Source organism: Triticum aestivum, chromosome 6A (genome assembly GCF_018294505.1).
Source record: "Triticum aestivum cultivar Chinese Spring chromosome 6A, IWGSC CS RefSeq v2.1, whole genome shotgun sequence".
NCBI classification, from domain to species: domain Eukaryota; kingdom Viridiplantae; phylum Streptophyta; class Magnoliopsida; order Poales; family Poaceae; genus Triticum; species Triticum aestivum.
In genome coordinates, this window is record NC_057809.1 from 189,460,156 (window position 1) to 189,476,384 (window position 16,229).

Consider the following 16,229-nt stretch of genomic DNA (forward strand, 5'->3'; position numbering starts at 1 on the left):
TGAAGTACGTATCTGAAAGTATCGTTATTTGATTTATCGGTTTTGCGAAATCTCACAAGCCTGATTTTTTTGTGTTAGTCACTTTTTTCTTTGCACGAGGCCGAAAGTGGGGACGGTGATGCTGAGCCGTGTACGAGTGGGAGCCGGCGAGAGCAAGTCCGAAACATAATGGGGGGGGGGCAAGACGACGATGGGGGAGGTCGATGCGAGGGCAGGGCAGCGATAGCAGGCGACCGCAGAGGGTGGAGGCAGGCGGTTAGGCCTGCATAGGCCACGGGAAAGGAGGAGGAGCCGTCATGGGAGAGGAGGAAGATGGTGTGGGAGGAAGATGAACATTTGGTGGCATGCCTCTAAACGTTGGATATCGATCTGATGGTCAAAAATAAAAGTGGCGGGCACGAGATTTTTTTTAGGTATAGTTGCCTCTTAATTTATTTATCATCATTTGCCTGTAGCAATGCACAGACATTCTACTAGTAAATGATGGTTTCTTACTGTTACTTCTTGAGTATTCCGGTTACTAAGATGTTTTGGGAAAAATCATAAATTTCAAATATGTTCAAGAAAGTTGTAAAAAAGTTCATAAATCTGAAAATGTTCGTGGATTGAAAAAAATTCACGAATAATTGAATAAGTCCATGAATTTGAAAAAGTTTAAAAATATCCAAAATTTGTTTGCGAGTAAGGACCCATTCGGTGTCCCTCTGCTCCCGGAGCATACAGAGCTGTAGCTAGAAATCTCGGAGTGGGCAAAACAGTGCTCCCCAGATCCATGGATTTTGAGGATCCGGTGGATTGCCGAATGGACCCTAAGGAAAAAAAATCACATAATTTTAAAATGAAGTTCACAAACAATAGAAAAAAAAGTGGAAGAAATTGCAAATGCACAAAAGATTAAAAATAGTTCAGGAATAAGAATAAAGCTCATAAAATTTGAAAAAAAAAATCACTAAAATTCAAAATAATACACAAATTTGGAGAAAGTTTATAAAAATTTCAAAAAATAATCGTGGATTGGTAAAAAATTGAAAACAAATATCAAGAATTTGGAACAAGTTCAAAGATATTCAAAGAAGTTCGTGAATCTGGAAATTCTAACAGAAAATGAAAAACTTTCATGAAAATAAGAATTGTAAGTTCAAAAAAAGTTCTTGAAAGAGGAAAAGGGAAAAGTTAAAAACGACAAAAAAACAAAAACCAAGCAAAATTCGTTGGAAAATGAAATCCACCAAAAAAGACCAAGAATTTGGAAAAATATCATAAAAATTGAAACAATATTCGCGGATTGGAAAATAAATTAAAACAAATATAAACATTTGGAACAAGTTCAGAAAAATTGAAAGAAGTTCGAGAATATGAAAATTCTAAAAGAACATTAAACATTTCGTGAAAATGAGTATGTTTGTGATTTCAAAACAAATCAGAAAGTTCAAAAAAAATGTTCTGGAAAAGGTAAAAAGGGATATAAAACGAAACAGAAAGTTAAAAACGACAAAAAAAACAAACAAAAATCGTTGGAAAACATAATAGACGGAAAAAGACCTAATAAACTCGGGAGAGACAATGGGCTGTGGCCCACATAGATTTTCGGCACATCCGGCCTATATATCGCCATTTATTTAGACAAGCCTATTTATAGCCCGTACCGAGACGTAACTTGTTGCGGCAGAATGTTGAGCTAATGCAGAGAGGCGAGCGACCTAGCGATCATGATGAGCCGGGCCAACAACGAGATAGTACACGTGCTACAGTATCCGGTTTTGGGTACTTTCTGGAAGGTTCCTGACCGGTTTTGGGAACCTTCCAGAAGGTTCTTGAACCTGTTTTTTTCTTTTTCTGTTTCTTTATTTCATTTTCCAATTCCTTTTTCTTCTCTTTCTATTTCCTTTTTGTTCTTCAGACTTGCAAATTCCTTTCTGTTTCTTTTTTCTTTTCTTCTTTTTTCGTTTTTTTCTGTTTGTTTTCTTTCTTTTGTTTCTTATTTCATTTCCTTTTTCTTTTCTCTTTTTTTCAAAATATTCAAATTTTGTTTGCCTTTCCATAAAATGTTCAGTTTTTTAAAAAATGTTCTCAAAATTCAAAAATTGTTCTCGTTACAAAAAAAAGTTCAAACTTTCAAAATTAATATAATGTACCAGACTTCAATTATTTTGTTCACGTTTTCAAAAAATGTTCGTGCTTCCAAATTTGTTCTCCGTTTCAAAATTTGTTCTCAATATTAAAAAAAATTCGTGCTTTAAGAAATTGTTCGCGCTTCCGAATTTGTTCTAAGTTTCAAAATTTTGTTCTCAAGATTAAAAAAAGTGTGCTTTTAAAAAATGTTCATGTTCAAATTTTGTTCTTGATTTCAAAATTTTGTTCTCTAAATTCAAAAAATGTTCAGGACTTTAAAAAGAGTTCATTTTATCGAAACTTTGTTCAAGCTTTTTACTTTTTCTTCTAAATTTTGGAAAGTGTTCGCTTTTTAAAAAACACTTTATCAAAATAATTTTTGTGTTAGGAATTCGAGAAAATGTTCGGATCTACATTACATTTAGCTTCGCCATGGAAAACCAAGAAAACTTGCCTTTCGTGTTGGCTAGGCTCGTGCGTACAAAGATGGAGGTCGTGGTTCGATCGCTCCCTCGAGCGGATTTCTTTTGGACTTTTCACTGCGTTGCGCCAATGGGCTGGCCCAGCTGGAGACGCGCCTGTGCGTCCGCTCGACAATTCGCCGCAACGAGTGGCGCATAGGAGCTCTCTTACAACTAGCCACAAGGGAGTGGGCTCGTCCAGTATTGAAAGGGCTTTGTATCGAGTTTCTTTCCTATCATTTCTCAGTTTTTTTCTCCAGTTTTTTTATTTCTTCCTCTTTTACAGGACGTGTCTACTTTTTGCATACACATTGTAAACTTTCCGTATATACCAGAAACATTTTATATACATATTCAACATTTTAAAAATACATGATTAATGATTTTTTATCAAAATATTTGTTTCGAGGTCCAATTGTTTCGTACACACGGAACTTTTTTCGAATACATTTGGAACATTTGTTATACATATTTTACATTTTTCAAATAAATGACAACTATTTTCAAAATTATATTATTATTATATTTTAGAATAAGTGTTAACCGTTTTTCATATGCTGAAATATTTTTTTCAATGAAAGGAAACTCTTTTAAAACTCTGGAAACATTTTTTATGTTGTCAATAACATTTAATATTAAATGTCACGAAATTTTTTTGACATGCGTGAACTTTTTTAATGTAATTTATTTTTTAATTATACGAAACAGTTTCTGAATAATACGAATATTGTATAAAACATTTATGTCACGTACATTTTTTTAAAACATGTGAACATTTTCCTAATGTTGTCTACATTTTTTAAGTTGCGCTAACAATTCTTTTATGTTGCGTTAATAGTTTTTAAATATGTGGGCTTTTAAGATATGAAGTCATTGTAATATATTCAAAATATTTCTTTCCAAAAGTATGAACTAAAGAAAAGAGAAAACGAACTAACATTCAGATAGTTACTTGGGACAAGCCAATAGTAGAGACGGAAGGGCGCACTTGAGGCGAAACCTCATTTGTTCTCGCAACAGGCAAATACGGCGCTTCCTATGTGGCAAATCCTATTTGGTGTTGTAGGCGCCTGTTCCTACTACGAACCGCGACCAGTAATGTAAGTTTCACTCGCATTAGCCAACCAGGAAAGACCACACGTCGTGGCAATTCATTTCCTTTTCGTCTTGTATAGTTTGCCAGGTGGTTTCCTTTTCTTTCTTGTTGTGTTTTTTTGGACCGTTTTTTTGTTTTGGTTTTCTCAAAATTGATGAACTTTTTATACTTTGATTAACTTTTTTTCCAATTCAATGAACTTTTATTCAAATTGTGAATTCTTTTCAAAATCAACGAACTTTTTTCAAAACCTGTGAAATTTTTTCAAATCTGATGAACTTTTTTTCCATATGGACGAACTTTTTTCAAAATCGCTGAACTTTTTTCCCGAATGGATGTGCAAAATCGGTGAACTTTCTTCAAATCCGATGAACTTTTAAAATACCTTAAAAATCTTTGCAACGCAGTTATGCTGATTCTAAAAGGCTCCGCGTTGCTATTACTCACCTGCATTCACAAGGACTAGTGTCTAGTGGATAGCTAGGCAAATCCAGAGATGCAATGAGTTCGGATCTGCACAAAGGCACTTTTTTTGTGTGGATGTTTTTGCGCTATGTAACGCAGCGCGCTGCGCATTAGTGGGCCGGCCCACTATGTGCTGCTGTGGGCGCCAGTCTCGGCTTCTGTGCCGCAGATGGCGCTGCTGTTTCTATGGGCCGGCCCATTTTTGAGTTTCACCCCTAACCACTTTTGGGAAGGTTCTTCCCTGAACCAGGTTTTTCCAATTTTTTTCTTATTTTCTTTCTTTTCTTTTGTCTTTTGTCTTTTTCCTTTTCTTTTTCTCTATTCTTTTTGTTTTTATTTTATTTTATGTTTTTCTGATTGCAGTGTTATTCTTGTTTTTTATATTTGTGAAAATCTTTCAATTTTTCGCTTTGTGTTAAATCACGAACTCTTTTGAAATGATGAACATTTTTTAAATACGCGAACAGTTCTTTAAAAATCGTGGTTTTGTTTTTAGAAATTCGTGAACATTTTCCTAATCTATGAACATTTTTAAAACTTAAGAACATTTTTCCGAAATCGTGAACATCTTTTAAAATTCCTGAACATTTTTTGAAATTTGTAAAGATTCTCTTAAATCATGAACATGTTTTTGAACTTGCGAACATTTTTCTTAAATCAGGAACATTGTTTATAAATTCTTGAGTAGTTTTCAATTCCGTTAATATTTTTCTGTTATGAACATTTTCTGAAATGGTGTGTATTTTGAAATTCATGAACAATTTTTAAATTTGTGAACATTTGTTTACAAATTGCTGGACATTTTTGAATTCCCAAGCATCCTTTTGAAATCATGTTTTTTTAATTTAAAATTAGTAACTGTTTCTGAAATTTAGAACGTTTTGATATCGCGAATTATTGGAAAAAGGAGAAAAAAACAAAAGGAAAATAGGATAAAAAACTGGCGACGTCCCGGCAGCATATGAGCCGGCCAGAAGGACGTGAATGGGGAGCCGGGCTCCGCGCTCGCTTCGTTCGCAGCGTGTTATGCGCCGTATAGGAGCTCCCACGCAAATACATGACATTGTCTCAAAAATAAAAAAGACGCAAATACATGGCAAATCCTAAACGACACCTTCTGCGCTTGTTTCTTCAGGTTATGCAAACGGGCGCCATCCCCCGCTGCGCTGAACGACCCGTTCTAGTTTTTTTGAAACGCAGAAAATTTGCATTGCTAGTGTGCTTGAACTAGCGATTGCTTGTTTTAATGTAGGGCAACGATATGCGCCGGTGCATCGGTCCAAATTTGGACCGGTCACCTAGCAGCCGTTTGATTAATTACATAGGAGCTGTCTGATTGCTAAAGCTCTTCGTTCTTCTTCGCTTCTTCTTCTATAGGATGGGACACATGATTACGCAAAGGACATGGTCTCTTCACCACACGCCTCCTTCCACATGTGTAGCTCCGGCGAGGGTAACGGCCACCGGCTGCTCGTACCCCGCCGCATCGCTGTGCTGCTCGCCTCGAGGAACTCCTCAAGCTCGTCGACTTCGGTTGTAGCTTTGCCGTCGACCAGTTGCAACTCTCCGCCGATGACGCTCGATGGTTCCAGCACCTGGTGCACCGCCCACCGCCGCCGCCATTGCCGCTCGCCACACGGGTTTTCCCGAAACGACAGCCACTAGTCAGCGCCATGAATGGATGTAGCAAAATCCTCCCTCGGTCGTAGCAAAAGCCAACCACGGTTGCATCAAAATTGGCATCGTCGCCATCCATGGATGTAGCAAAACTCCTTGTTGGTCATAACAAAAGCCAGCAAGGTTGCAGCAAAAATGATTGTTCTTGTCGCCGTTGAAAAAATCATGTCCCGCCATCGGCGGTCGCAACAAAAACACATCTCGACGACCCAGCAAAAAAACTTACTGGATATAGCAAAACAAAAGACGTTTGCAACAAAATGCTTGGGCTCGTCGTTCGCATCATGTCGATGCAGCTTTTTGCCGGCTGGTTCCAGCAAAGTCCACACTGGTTGCAGCACCGATCACTCCGGTTAAAACTCGTCATTGAGCTCCACCTCACCGCTTGTAGCAGCTAGTCGCGTCGGTTCACAGCTTGCGCCATGGTGATTGCAGCTCGCCATAGGCATGGTTGTAGCATACGCTTTGCCCCCTGCTCGCCGCCGGTGTAGCACTACCGCCGTGGGCTGTAGCACTCGCCGGCGTGGTTGTAACACCTCCTTGCATGGTCGCGCAGGAGGGGGCGCCCCTCGCGGAGCAGCGCGAGGGGAGGGGGGACAGCCGTTCTCCGGTGCAGGTCTGCGGATGCTCGCCGGAGAAGCGCAAGGTTGTTTTGATTTGGGGAAAGAGATGCGTTGTGTGGCATTGACTGAACAAAGGGATAAGGAAGAAGCTGTGGCGCGATTTGCAGGACCAGAAAGGACGCGTGCGGGAGCAATGAGCGAGGGACGTGGCACAACTGGAGTCGAGAGATTGCGAGATATTGAACGATACGCGCGCAACCGGCCGAAATTGGGTCGGCGTGCCGGCTCCAAGCGTTTACCTTTAATGTACGCTACAACAACCAACCCGCCACCTCACGTGATGTGTTTATTCACAGCTTTTTCCTTCTTTCCTTCTTTCCTGCTTTCTTTTTCTTTTTCCTTTTTTCTTCAAACCGTTTTCTTCCTTTTTATTTTTTTATTTTCTGCTTTCTTTGGGAACAAATTTTTTCGTTCTTTTACTTAATGCGTGAAAATTTTCTAAACTTCGTGAACTTTTTTTAAATTGATGTACTTTTTCTTAAACTCGTGAATTTTCAAAATTGTTGAACTTTTCAATTAATGTGGGAAAAGGCTTCAAATTTGATGAACTTTTTTCAGTTTGAAGAAATTTTTCCGCAAATCTGATGAACTTTTCCCGAATTCTGCTCAAATTTGATGATTATTTTTCAAAATCTATGACCTTTTTTTATTTTCGTGATTTTAAAAAATGTGAACTATTTTCTAATCTATGAATTTTTTTTAACATGGAACTTTTTGTTTATTTTTTTTGTGAATTTAAATATTTTTTGAAAACTCAACATTTGACCGGTTGACTGGGCACCGCTGAACGAAAACGGTGAAGGTGTGCATTGGCGAGCGATTTTTGCTTTGCTTCGTGATGTGCCAACCCATACCAGTTGTGGTGTCGTTGCCAGAAACAACAATCGGCGCCTTCCCAAATACATAACGTCCTCCCAGCGGCGCAGCTCAATCTCGTCTCGGCAGTGTGCTCGGATCAAAGCCCAATTGTATTGAAGTTTGCTGATGAGCTCATGAACAATAAAGGCACTACACCCTTTTAAGTTCGGGATGATGTGGGAAAGGCACACAAAGCTAAAAACATGTGTTGAGGCGGTTTGCCAGAAGAACCCAGATGCAAGTTCAATCATGGAGGTGTAAGATAAGTTGAGGGAGTTGTCACGTGACCACTTGAGTTGAGATCTTCTAACTTTTGGGAATGTGTTGAGGGAAATAAAACTTCTCAGCGTGAACAAGAAATACTACGAAGCTTACCTGGGCGAGTTGATCCGTCACACCAGGAGGTAAATATTGTTGAGCAACCCTTGGAATTATACCACTGAGCAGAGATATTGTCGAAGCAACGGTCGCGTGTGCAATGGCTCAACCACAAAGATAAAAACATATGTTACCTCCACTTTTTTTTGAGAGAGAATATGTTACATTCACTTGAGAATCACTATGTGGAGAAGGAAAAGCCTCATAAAATCACTGCATGATTCCAATGGTGATGTGATCAGCGACATAAATGAGCTCCAGGAAATGGAACCACAGTTTTACAAAGATCTATTCACGTCAGATGGTGTTACTAATATGCGGGAGGTGTTGGATGCGGTTCCAGTTAAGATGACAACAGTAATGGATGCTATTTCCAAATTTTCCCTATGAAAGCTCTGGGCCTGGATGTCTACCCGACGCACTTCTTATGAAAACACTAGGCTATCTGTGGAGATGAGGTAATAAGGACAGTACTGTGCATTGTGGAAGGCGTAGAGAGTGTGAATTGCTTCAATAATAATACTTACCTGCTTTTGATCCCAAAGGTAAAGAACCCCTCTTCGTTAACCCAATTCCACCCCAGCAGCCTATGCGATGTCCTATACAAAATTTCATCTAAAGTACTTGCTAATCGGTTGAAAGAGATTATCCTAGATATTATTTCTGAAGAGTAGTCTGCCTTTGTCACAGGGAGGCTTATTGCTGATAAAATCATAGTTGCTTATGAGTGCCAGCATTTTATGAAACAAGATAAAAGATCTAAAACACCGCCACTACGCTCTGAAGCTGGACATGATGAGGGCATATCATAGGGTGAAGTGGACATATCTTAAGACAGTGATGCTCAAGCTTGAATTTTCTGAGAGATGGGTTTCAATTGTCATGAGCATGGTAAAATCTGTCTCATACACAATTCTTTTCAGTGGCCAAAATATTGATGATTTCAAACCTTCGAGAGGTGTTTGGAAGGGAGACCCAATATCACCCTACATTTTTTCTGTTACCAGCAGCAGGCCTTTCTGGCCTCCTCAAAAGAGATCAATCGTTGCATTTGAATGGGATTCAAGTGGCACCTTCAGCGTCACGAGTTAACCAATTTTTATTTGTTGACGATAGTCTATTGTTCTTCAAGGCAAATGCGATGAAAGTGTCAAACCTACTAGACTCCTATAGCCAAGCTTCGGGCAAAGGCGTTGGAAATATGCCCTAGAGGCAATAATAAAGTGTTTATTATTATATTTCCTTAATCATGATATAGGTTTATTATTCATGCTATAATTGTATTGATTGGAAACTTTAAACACATGTGTGAATACATAAGCAAATACCAAGTCCCTAGTAAACCTCTACTAGACTAGCTCGTTGATCATAAGATGGTTAAGGTTTCCTGACCATAGACATGAGTTGTCATTTGATAACAGGGTCACATCATTAGGAGAATGATATGATGGACAAGACCCACCCGTTAGCTTAGCATATGTAACGCCCCGAGACCGTTGCGCTAGGTGTCTTCCAGTTATTTGTTGTCTTTGCCATGTCATTCGCTTGCGTGTTGCATCTTGTCATGTCATCATGTGCATTGCATCATTATGTTTTTCAAAACTTGCATCCGTCCGGGTTCTCCCAGTTCTCTCCGTCGTCCGTTCTGAGCCCAGACACACTTGCACGCGCCCGCGGTACGTCTGAAATATTATTTTATAAGTGGCCAGAAAATGTTCTCAGAATGGGTTGAAAGTTGGCATGCGGTGTTGTTATGTTGTCAGTAGGCCGCCTGTCAATTTTCGTCGCATTCGGAACTCGTTTGATAGACCAACGTTAAACATATGGCCGCAATATAGCCGGTCTTTTCGTTGGACGTTTTCAGTCTCCGAAACTGCTGCCAGGTCTCTCTCTCTCTCCTCTCTTCTCAGCCCATCTCTCTTTAGCCCACCCCACCTGCAGCCCACCTAAACCTCCCCTCTGACCAGAACCGTTCGATTGCGATCAAAGGCTCTGAAACGGAGCAAATCCCCTCAAACCCTATCCCCTACCCTATTTAAGCTCACCCACATGCCAATTTTGGTCTTCTCCTTCCTCCCCCTCGAAATCCGTGTTCCCAATCATCTTCCAGACGCCTCCCACCTCCTCTACTCGAAATCCATGCGTGCCCGCTCCCCCGCCGCCACTTGTCGCCGCCCCAATCGCCGCACCGCCACCAGAACCCACCTGCGCCGCGCACCTGCCCAATCCCGCTAGGCCACGCGTCCCTCCTGGCTCCCCATGCCACCGTGGCCCGTCCCCGACCCCGAGCACCACCGTCTGCGATCTAGATTGGGAGAGCCTCGATCTCCTCCCCTTCACGCCCCGCCGTCCTCCGCCGGCGACCAAGGCCGCCGGAGCACGCCCGCCGTCGACCTCCTTCGCCTCTGCCAGGTCGCCGCCTCCCCGTCGCCCTCTCCTTCTCCTTCTTTCCGACCTCACAGCTCTCTCTCCCTCCCCCTTGCAGAGCCGCCATGGACGAGCTCCACTTCGCCGGTTTTCCGCATCCTCGAGCGCCACCGGCCACCGCCGTCACCGGATCTGGGATTCCCCTCACCGGATCCCCCAATCCCGTCGGTCCCATGTCTCCTCGCCGTCATGCGCCCTGCCTCCGTCGTCCTGCGTTGCCTGTTGCGTGCGAGGACGATGAGCAGGAGCTGTGACCCAGATCCGCAAGGCCCATTCGGCCCGAGGCCCAGCAGCGCCCCACCAGCCTCTCCACCGAGCCGGGCCAAGGCCCATGGTGAGCAGCGCTCCCAGACCCCCTCCTTCTCTGTTGAGACAGCTAGATACGGCCCGAGGTTTTTTTCCCTGCTGGGAATTTGTCTAATTTCCAGAGAAAGACAGTTTTGCAGTATAGATCCTAAACTTCATGCATATAATAACTCATTAACCGACCATTGTTTTAAAATGTTCTATATATGTAACTTGCTTAGAATTTTGCCTAGTTTCATAATTTGCCACTTTCATCTATGTTTAAAATGTTTAAAATGTTGTTTGGTTAAAGTTGTTTAAATGTCATGCTAAAATGCTTTAATTCATATCTAAATAACCGTAGCTCCAAACCTAATAAACTTTATATGTAAATGGGGTAGAAAAATGCCTAGTTAAACATGGTGGCTTTACTTTGCATTTTAATAACTCTAAAATTGTGTTTGGGGCAGAACAGTACCAAATCTAATACTTGCATATGAGGATTTTCCAGACTTGTTGCTTGTTGTTCCGGCCTCATTTAAACTTGCATAGATGTGTAGTTTACTTATGCTTCACCCCCTTGCCATGCTAACAAACATTTAATATCGTTGGGTACATAACCGAGAGAGAACTAAATAAGTCATGTGGTGTTTTCTTCAATATGAGTTGCATATTGAGCTCCACTTAATTTGTAGTATTGTTTGTGCACTATTGACATGCCATGCCTCTTTAAACCGGATATGCATCATACTTGATTGTGCATCATGCCATGTTTTTGTGATGGTTGTTTACTATGTTGCTTGCTTCTTTCCGGGTTGCTTCTCTCGTTAGCTTCGGTTCCGTTTCGGAGTTGTGAGGATTTGTTCGACTACGTCCGTTTGTCTTCTTCATGGACTCGTTCTTCTTCCTTGCGGGATTTCAGGCAAGATGACCATACCCTCGAAATCACTTCTATCTTTGCTTGCTAGTTGCTCGTTCTATTGCTATGCCGAGATACCTACCCCTTGCTATATCATGACTCCCATATTGCCATGTCAAGCCTTTAACCCTCCTTGCCAAGCAAACCGTTGTTTGGCTATGTTACCGCTTTGCTCAGCCCCTCTTTTAGCGTTGCTAGTTGCAGGTGAAGATGAAGTTTGTTCCATGTTGGAACATGGATTTGTTGGGACATCACAATATCTCTTATTTTAATTAATGCATCTATATACTTGGTAAAGGGTGGAAGGCTCGACCTTATGCCTGGTGTTTTGTTCCACTCTTGCTGCCCTAGTTTCCGTCATACCGATATTATGTTCCTTGATTTTGCATTCCAAACGCGGTTGGGTGTTATGGGCACCCCTTGACCGTTCACTTTGAATAAAACTCCTCCAGCAAGGCCCAACCTTGGTTTTACATTTGCTTCTTGTTTTACCATTGTTGAAATGTCCTGTAACCGGGATTTCGAGACTGATCGGGTCTTCCCGGGTAAAGGAATATCCTTCATTGACCGTGAGATCTTGTGATGGGCTAAGTTGGAACACCCCTACAGGGTTTGAACTTTCGAAAGCCGTGCCCGCGGTTATGTGGCAGATGGGAATTTGTTACTGTCCAGTTGTAGAGAACTTGACATTTAACTTAATTAAAATGCATCAACCGCGTGTGTAGCCGTGATGGTCTCTTCTCGGCGGAGTCCGGGAAGTGAACACGGTTCTTGGGTTATGCTTGAACATAAGTAGTTTCAAGATCACTTCTTGATCACTTCTAGTTCACGACCGTTGCGTTGCTTCTCTTCTCGCTCTTATTTGCGTAAGTTAGCCACCATATATGCTTAGTGCTTGCTGCAGCTCCACCTTATTAACCTATCCTACCGATAAGCTTAAATAGTCTTGATCTCGCGGGTGCGAGATTGCTGAGTCCTCGTGACTAGATACTTCCAAACAGTTGCAGGTGCCGATGATACCAGTGCAGGTGACGCGACCAAGCTCAAGTGGGAGCTCGATGAAGATCTTGATCATTGTTTTGTTTCGTTTCCTGTTGATTAGTAGTGGAGCCCAGTTGGGACGATCAGGGATCTAGCATTTGGGGTTGTCTTCCTTTATTTTGGTTCCGTAGTCGGACTTTGTTTGTATTCTGGATGATTTATGGATTATTCATGTATTGTGTGAAGTGGCAATTGTCCAACTCTTTATCCCTTTCTTATTCAGTACATGGGATGTGTGAAGATTACCCCTCTTGCGACAAACCTACCATGCGACTATGCCTCTGAGTCGTGCCCCGACACGTGGGAGATATAGCCGCATTGTGGGTGTTATAGCATATGACCATTTAGTTTATTGCTACTGCTTTCCTAATGTGAAATACATATTCCTTCGACCATGAGATCATGCGAATCCCGGATACCAGAGGAATACCTTGTGTGCTATCAAAGGTCACTTCGTAACTGGGTGACCATAAAGGTGCTCTATAGGTACCTCTGAAAGTCCGAAGGTGTCTGTTGAGTTGGCGTGAATCGAGATTGGGATTTGTCACTCCATATAATGGAGAGGTATTTCTGGGCCCTCTCGGTAATACAACATCACAAGAAGCTTGCAAGCAAAGTGACTAAGGAGTTAGTTACAAGATGGTGTATTACAGAATGAGTAAAGAGACTTGTCGGTAATGATATTGAACTAGGTATGGCGATACTGACGATCGGATCTTGGGCAAGTAACATACCGATGGACAAAGGGAACTACGTATGTTGTCATAAAGGTTCGACCGATAAAGATCTTCGTAGAATATGTAGGAACTAATATGGGCATACATGTCCTGCTATTGGGTATTGACCAGAGAAGCGTCTCAGTCGTGTCTACATTATTCTTGAACCCGTAGGGTCTGCACGCTTAACGTTCGTTGACGATATAGTACTATATGAGTTGTGTATGTTGGTGACCAAATGTTGTTCGGAGTCTCGGATGAGGTCACGACATGACGAGGAGCTCCGGAATGGTCCAGAGATAAAGATTAAGATATAGGATGATAGTATTTGGTCTCCGGAAGAGTTTCAGAATGCACCGGATAATTATCGGATCACCGGAAGGGGTTCTGGAAGGCCATGGGGGTAGTTGGGCCTAACGGGCCAAAAAGGAGGGAGCACACCAGCCCACAAGGGGGCTGGCGCGCCCACCTCCTGGCCGCCGGGCCCTAGGGAAGGAAATAGGAGGGGTTGGCCACCTCCTACGTTTCTCCACGCAAGGTAGAAGGAAGGGGAGGCGCCAAGGCAGCCAACCCCCTTTCCTCCCCCCACGCGCCAAGAAGGAAAAAGGGCGCGCGCCTAGGGTAGGCGCCCTAGGGTGGCCCCCGACCCCCTTGGGGTGTGCCTAGGGCTGCCTCCCCTCCCCCCTCCACCTATATTGTTGGAAATATGCCCTAGAGGCAATAATAAAGTGGTTATTATTATATTTCGTTTATTATATTCCTCCCGTGACCTCAAAAACAAAAGTAACTACTCACACATGATAATCATGCTCAAGATCAGGGGGTATTAAATAGCATAATGGATCTGAACATATAATCGTCCACCAAATAAACCATATAGTAATCAACTACAAGATGTAATCAACACTACTAGTCACCCACAGATACCAATCTGAGGTTCGAACAGAAGAGATAAACTAGGGTTTCAGAGGAGATGGTGCTATTGAAGATTTTGATGGAGATTGCCCTCCCAAAGATGAGAGGGTTGTTGGTGATGACGATGACGATGATTTCCCCCTCCGGGAGGGAAGTTTCCCCGGCAGAATCTCTCCTCCGGGGGTGGGCAAAAGTGCTCCTGCCCAAGTTCCGCCTTGAGACGGCGACACTTCATCCTGAAAATCCTCTCCTTACTTTTTCTAGGTCAAAATGACCTATATACCAGAAGATGGATACCGGAGGTGGGCAGAGGAGGGCACAACCGACCAGGGCGCGCCTGGGGTGCTTGGCACGCCCAGGTGGGTTGTGCACAGCTGGTGGGCCCCCTCTGGTAGTTATTTGCTCCACTATTTTTTCATATATTCCAAAACAATTCTCTACAAATTTTCAGCTCATTTGGAGATGTGCAAAATAGGCGACTCCGGCGTAGCTTTTTCAGGTCCAGAATTCCAGCTGCTGACATTCTCCCTTTTTGTGTAAACCTTGCATATTATGAGAGAAAGGGCATTAGAATTATTCCATAAAGCATTATTATGCATAAAAACATTATAAATAACAGTAGGAAAACATGATGCAAAATGGACGTATCAACTCCCCCAAGTTTAGACCTCGCTTGTCCTCAAGCGAAAACCGAAATCGAAAAACATGTCCACATGCTTAGAGAGAGAGAGAGAGGTGTCAATAAAAACAAAATACAGACATAGAAGCATCATGCATATTATTATAACAACAACAAACTTTATCACATAGCTTTTATCATATAACTTCTCATGAACAATTAACAATTCATCACAACATCGAAGCAGAAGCATAAACTCTATTGAAAACCAACAAACTATGTTCCTAGTCAACTTTGCAACTACAATTCATCATCTTTTCAGGAAGGGTCTCATATCGGAGCCTTTTGGCAAGTCCACATACTCAACAATCATATAGTCTTGTATGATTGCTAACACTCACTGCATACACATGAGCAAAAAGTTTCAACTGGACACATAGAAAGATAGGGGCTTATAGTTTCGCCTCCCAACGTATTCACCTCAAGGGTGATGTCAACAATAATAACTCATGCTCACCCATATCCAACTAGATATATGTGCGTAGATCTTTCCTCACCACATGATGCTTGCAAAAAGAAAAAAAGGAATAGGGAAGAATACTTTGACTCTTGTATAAAAGTAAATACATAAAAGTAAAAGATAGGCCCTTCGCAGAGGGAAGCAAAGGTTGCCATGCGCTTTTTGTTTGTATGCTCAATATCTTAGTGCAAAAGAAAGTCACGTTATATTATCCCTTGTGATAGCAACCTTTATTATGCAGTCTACCGCTTTTATTATTTTGCCATCACAAGTTCATACAACGCTCAATTTTCTCTTATACTAAATGATCCAACACATTTAGAAGCAATTTTAATTGCCTTATTGCACCGATGACAACTTACTTGAAGGGTCCTACTCAATCCATAGGGAGGTATGGTGGTCTCTCAAAACAAGATTTTGGGTTTAAGGGTTTTTGGATGCACAAGTAGTATCTCTACTTAGTGCAAAATTTTTGGCTAGCAAAGATATTGAGCAAGCACCACATGTTAAAGGATCTATGACAATATAACTTCTATGTGAATATGAACAAACATAAATTATTACATTGTCTTCCTTGTCCAGTGTCGATTTTTTTGGCATATAATATTTTGATGGGGCTCACAATCATAAAAGATGTCCAACATAGTGTATTTGCATGTGAATCTTCTCTTCCCTTATTAATTCTTTCATGAATTTCATCATTGACAAATGCTATGTTTGTTAATCTCCAATAAATTATACCACTTATACTTTTGCTTATGTGATGTCATTACTTACCATAGGATTAGTATATGATCTTTTTCATTTATTTTCCTTTCTTTTTATTGGAACAAAAGAGTAAAGAAACAAAACTCGAACTTCTCTTTATTATATATCTCGTACACGATTACATAGATAGATAGATCACTAATCAAACACTCTAAGAAAGTTTGAACTAAACTTTTATTCAACTAATTCAAAATATAACTAAAGATCGAACTAAGATAAATAAAGGCAAAGATAGTGGTGGTGATACGATACCGAGGCACCTCCCCCAAGCTTGGCACAAGCCAAGGGGAGTGCCCATACCATGAACTCAAGTATCCTTTGGTGATGAAGCAGGTGGTGGTGGTGATGA